The 5,860-nt window shown below is 51.3% G+C and overlaps 1 pseudogene; it reads left to right on the top strand.

The window, feature by feature from the left end:
- The first annotated feature begins 2,164 nt into the window (after positions 1 to 2,164).
- LOC144806584 (uncharacterized) lies at positions 2,165 to 3,893 on the top strand (annotated as a pseudogene).
- The last annotated feature ends 1,967 nt before the right edge of the window (positions 3,894 to 5,860 follow it).

Below are 5,860 nucleotides of genomic sequence, written 5' to 3'. Positions count from 1 at the left end.
TACAAAGGCTAGTTTTTTACATAACCTTGTGTGGAGTTCCTTTTGTGGTGTGCCTAGTATGTTGTTGCTTTGTGGGTTGTGCAAATGCTTTACACATGGCCTCCGGGATAAGCCTAACTGCTCATGCCAAACTACCAAGGGGGTGAGCAGGGGTTATCATTGGCGTGTAACTCCCTTGCTCTGACTAGAGCAGTGGTTTCTGGCTGGATAAGGCTCCAGCCCTAGCCAATCAGAAATCCCATTTCTAACAAGTCTCATCTATGGGCTCGATTGACATCCACCAGCCGGTTGGAGTCACGTGTTGGCAGCCTTCACTAAATATTCAGTGATGACAAAATAATCGTATTTCTTCCGGGAGCAGCGCGCGTCGGTCTGACAGCTTCTTAGACGAGGTAAAGCAAACGTAAGACATTAAGTCCGATACCATGGTAAGGTAGGAAAAGACAAAAAGCACACACTTCTTGGCAGCAGGGATGTCAAAGGTATATCACTGGCTGTGATAAAATCTTTATTATAAATGCTGCAATCTTCCAACAAATGATTGAACCATCCCTAGGAATGTGGCAAAGATAACTTAACAAACAGAAAAGTAAAGATGGGAGTTGGAATGTCAGCTGATCCAGTGTGAACAGGAAAGTATTGTCAAGAAGAGTGTGAATGGAGCTGTAAATGTAAATGTATTGCGATTTATATAGCGCACGTATCACCCGAAGGCATCAAGGCGCTTGCTTTGGGAACCCGTCCTGGCTTTTTCCCTGTGAGATAACCCCTACTGGGTATCCCCAGGGTGAAAGCCAGGCATCCCGCCACAGGTGGGCCGCCGTAGTGGAGATTAAGCAACTATTGCCCAGAGTTGCAGCGTAGGACCCCATGATTAGAATAGGCACCGAGGCGAGAATTATCGAGTCCGTGGACATTTTGGGCTCAGTACCCTGCCGAGTCACGAATTGAACCCTGGTCCCGGGCCATACCTCTGCATCAGGGTCTGCCGCTCTAATCACTGAGCCACACTCCTCCACTGCTGCATTTGTTATATGCTTCCTGAAGTGTTACCTTCATTACATACATCTTGAAGAGTTTCCTTTGTCTTATACTTCCTGAAGAGTTACAGTTGTTATAAACTTTGTAAAACTGAAGTGACAGCAGCATATCCTGATAATTTCTTTTTCCACAATGTCTTCTTCTTTAAATTAAATCTTGAGTGTGCGTCTTCCTAAAGCTATACCTCTAGCGAATGGGTGCTCCGGGAGTGCCCTTTCTTTACTAAGTTATCACCTCCTTTTCTGAATTAAGATGTGGCATGTTCAATAGGACATTCAGTTAAATATCTGTGTATGGTGAAACATCTCTTGGTTACTTTAAAAAATGGTAAAGAAGAGATATCTTTTACAACTAGTTAAATATTGTGTATTTACATTCTCTTACATTTCGATTTAGTGATTTTAAATCTATTTACATCCAACAGGAACCCAGCCTTGAATGCACAAATGATTGTGAATAATGACTTTAATCGTGTAAATCTGCAAAAAGTCATAAGAAAAAAATAGCTCCAATATTCAGTTAAAGAGCTGCACAGTCAGAGAATGAGGAACCTGAACATAAACTGATAGATCCTGGAAGAAGCAGTCACGAGCAATTCAGTGGATTTGAGAGGCTGAGCTGTGCACCTCCACGCCACAAGACGAAGAAAAGACCTCTAGAAAATTAATACAACAACAATAACAACTAACCACTGCCTGTATTATCAAGACTCCAAGATTTGATTATTGGATCGGTGTGAGGTGGATACAGCATTGTAATGATGGCAGACCACCATTCAGTGCGCTAGGTGTATTGTAAACTATTTCTGGCTAGACCACAGGAGCAAGAGAAAAGCACAAGGTAGTGGAGCCAGACAACTGAAGGTTAAAGGAAAGAGAGTTTCTCTGATCTACAAGACTGTCCCAATTTGCATCGAACTTAAGGAAGACTAATCTTCACTCGTAAGCATGCAAAACCTTTATACAATCTAAAGACATAACCACATACAAAGAAGCTTTACTTGCCACAATTATAATATATGTAGTTGGTGAGTTTTGTATTTCATTGTGAAATCTGAAATCAACCATCCAAAATACCACACACATACAGGGAATGTGACAGTAACACAAGTGCTTTATCAACCATGTTAGCTCCTCAGGAAACGCAGCCATGGGATGCAGACAAATATAAGCCCGACCCAGAGACATTACCCAAGAAAAAAAAATCATACACAAGCAGCAAGAGCTTTAGTTTGTCATCACTACTAAAGAACCATCAGCAAACACACACAGGAGAAGCAACGTGCAATTGCAAAGAATGTTTGAAGAACTTTAGTCAGTTAACACTCCTAAAAGATCATCAGCGAACACACATGGGGGAAAAACCATACCATTGCACTGAATGTGTGAAGAGCTTCAGTCAGTTATCACAACTCCAAGTTCATCAGCGAACACACACAGGGGAAAAACCATTCAAGTGCAGTGAATGTGTAAAGAGCTTCAGTCGGTTATCAGAACTCCAAGTTCATCAGCGAACACACACTGGGGAAAAACCATACCATTGCACTGAATGTGTGAAGAGCTTCAGTCTATTATCAAATCTCACAAGACATCAGCGAACACATACTGGGGAAAAACCGTACCATTGCACTGAATGTGTGAAGGGCTTCAGTCATTTATCACTACTCCAAGTTCATCAGCGAACACATACTGGGGAAAAACCATACTATTGCACTGAATGTGTGAAGAGCTTCAGTCGGTTATCAGAACTCCAAGTTCATCAGCGAACACACACTGGGGAAAAACCATACCATTGCACTGAATGTGTGAAGAGCTGCAGCGTGTTATCAAATCTACGAAGACATCAACGAACACACACAGGAGAAACACCATACCATTGCACTGAATGTGTGAAGAGCTTCAGTCAGTTATCACAACTTCAAAGACATCAGCGAACACACACAGGGGAAAAACCTTTTAAATGCAGTGAATGTGTGAAGAGCTTCAGTCAGTTATCACAACTTCAAAGACATCAGCGAACACACACAGGGGAAAAACCTTTTAAATGCAGTGAATGTGTGAAGAGCTTCCGTCAGTTATCACAACTTCAAATACATCAACGAACACACACAGGAGAAACACCATACCATTGCACTGAATGTGTGAAGAGCTTCAGTCGGTTATCAGAACTCCAAGTTCATCAGCAAACACACACAGGAGAAAAACCATACCATTGCACTGAATGTGTGAAGAGCTTCTGTCGGTTATCACACCTACAAAGACATCAGCAAACACACACTGGGGGAAAACCATACCATTGCAGTGAATGTGGAAGTAGTTTTAGTGATTCCTCAAATCTCAGGATTCATCAGCGAACACACACAGGGGAAAAACCATACCATTGCAATAAATGTGTGAAGAGATTCAGCGTGTTATCAAGTCTTCGAAGACATCAACGAACACACACAGGAGAAAAACCATAGAATTGCAATGAATGTGGAAGTAGTTTTAGTGATCCTCAAATCTCAGAAGTCATCAGTGAACACAGACAGGGGAAAAGCCATTACAGTGCCGTGAATGTATGAAGAGCATTAGTCTGTTATTAATTCTGCAGAGACATCAGCGAACACACACAGGGGAAAAATCATCTGATTGCAATGAATGTGGAAATAGTTTTAGTCGTTCCTCAAAATTAAGGAATAATCAGTGAACACACACAGGGGAAAAACGTTCGAGTGCAGTGAGTGTGTTAAGTGCTTTAGTCAATTATCAGAAATACAAAGACATCAACGAACACACACAGGTGATAAACCCCTACCACTGCAGTGAATGTGGAAGTAGTTTTAGTGCCCCTTCAACATTAAGAAATCTCCAGCGAACCCACTTAGGGGAAATGCCATTCAAGTGCACTACACAAACAGAAAATGGGGAGAAACCATACCATTGTAGTGGAGTTGGAAGTGTTTGACGGAAGGGTTTTCAGCTAACTACAGTCCCCAAAGTTCTGTAAGCCCCCACTACGTGGGGGCTTAATAGTCGAGGAAAATGGGCTCCCCGGGCAGGCCGTCGGGGAGTGGACGTGGCCTGGGCTTAACCCTCCTTGGGTCCGGGCGCTGGGGACGGGGCTCCACCGGGGCCCGGGGAGGCTCTCCCCAGCCTGGCTAGGGTTCGGAAGGTGGGACCGGGCCCGGGGCTTGAGCTGCGTCCGGCCGGCCCCGGGGTGCGCGAGCCCCCCGTCTCGCAGGCCATCTGAGGGTCAGGGCGCTGGGGTCAGGGCTCCACCGGGGCCCGGGGAGGCTCTCCCCAGCCTGGCTAGGGTTCGGAAGGTGGTACCGGGCCCGGGGCTTGAGCTGCGGCCGGCCGGCCCTGGGGTGCGCGAGCCCCCCGTCTCGCAGGCCATCAGAGGGTCAGGGCGCTGGGGTCAGGGCTCCACCGGGGCCCGGGGAGGCTCTCCCCAGCCTGGCTAGGGTTCGGAAGGTGGGACCGGGCCCAGGGCTTGAGCTCCGGCCGGCCAGCCCCGGGGTGCGCGAGCCCCCCGTCCCGCAGGCCACCAGAGGGTCCGGGTGCTGGGGACGGGGCTCCACCAGTGCCCGTGGAGGCTCTCCCCAGCCTGGCTAGGGTTCGGAAGGTGGGCCGCTGGCCCGGGGCTTGAGCTCCAGCCGGCCAGCCCCGGGTTGCGCGAGCCCCCCGTCCCGCAGGCCACCAGAGGGTCCGGGTGCTGGGGACGGGTCTCCACCAGTGCCCGTGGAGGCTCTCCCCAGCCTGGCTAGGGTTCGGAAGGTGGGACCGGGCCCGGGGCTTGAGCTCCAGCCGGCCAGCCCCGGGTTGCGCGAGCCCCCCGTCCCGCAGGCCATCAGAAGGTCCGGGCGCTGGGGGCGGTGCTCCACCGGTTCCAGGGGAGGCTCTCCCCAGCCTGGCTAGGGTTCGGAAGGTGGGACCGGGCCCGGGGCTTGTGCTCCGGCCGGCCGGCCCCGGGTTGCGCAAGCCCCCCGTCCCACAGGCCACCAGAGGGTCCGGGCGCTGGGGACGGGGCTCCACCGGGGCCCGGGGAGGCTCTCCCCAGCCTGGCTAGGGTTTGGAAGCTGGGACCTGGCCCGGGGCTTGAACTCCATCTGGCAGGCCCCGAGGGTGCTGGAGCCCCCTGTCCTGCAAGGCAGTCGAGGGTCTGGGCGCTAGGATCCCTCTGGGCCTGGGGAGGCATTCCCCGGCCTGGCTAGGGTTCGGAACATGGGACCGTGCCTGGGGCTTGAACTCTGTCCGGCAGGTCCCGGGGTGCTGGAGCCCCCGTCCTGCAAGCCAGCCGAGGTTCCGGGCGCTGGGGACCATCGGGGCCTGCAGAGGCTCTCCCTGGCCTGGGGGTAGGGTTTGAAAGCTAAGCCCCAAGCCCGCCATGAGCCGGATGCCGTTTAGGCCCCGGTCGAGCGGGCGAGTGGATTTGTCGAGCCCTGGCCCCAGCCAAGCAGGTTCAGAGCCTCCCCGTGCCGGACTGACGCACCTGAGGGCCCACCGGAGGTCATGCCCGGGCCCCGGCAGCGCATGGGCAGCATATCCCCAGACCTGGTGACCTGGCAGACTGGGACCTGCTGGCACCCTGGCCCTGCCGAGCCCCAGTTCTCTCCCAGGGCTCGACAAATGCGACGACCAGATGGCCGAACTTCCCTGGAAGTCCCGATGAGGTGCCATTTGCCTCCCAGATCCCAGCGAGGGCTCCAGGAGGTCGGGTACTTTCACGCTTTGGGTCCCCTCTGTCACCTCGCGTGCAGAGTTTACAAGAAAGGAGGGTATTTTCCCTCCGGATTACTAGGGACAGGGTACGCCCGGACGCCCCTCCAAGGCTGGTG

This window comes from Lissotriton helveticus (assembly GCF_964261635.1).
Source record: "Lissotriton helveticus chromosome 1_1 unlocalized genomic scaffold, aLisHel1.1 SUPER_1_unloc_9, whole genome shotgun sequence".
Lineage (NCBI taxonomy): Eukaryota > Metazoa > Chordata > Amphibia > Caudata > Salamandridae > Lissotriton > Lissotriton helveticus.
Note: the sequence above shows the minus strand (reverse complement) of the source record. Positions and strands in the feature narration are given on the sequence as shown.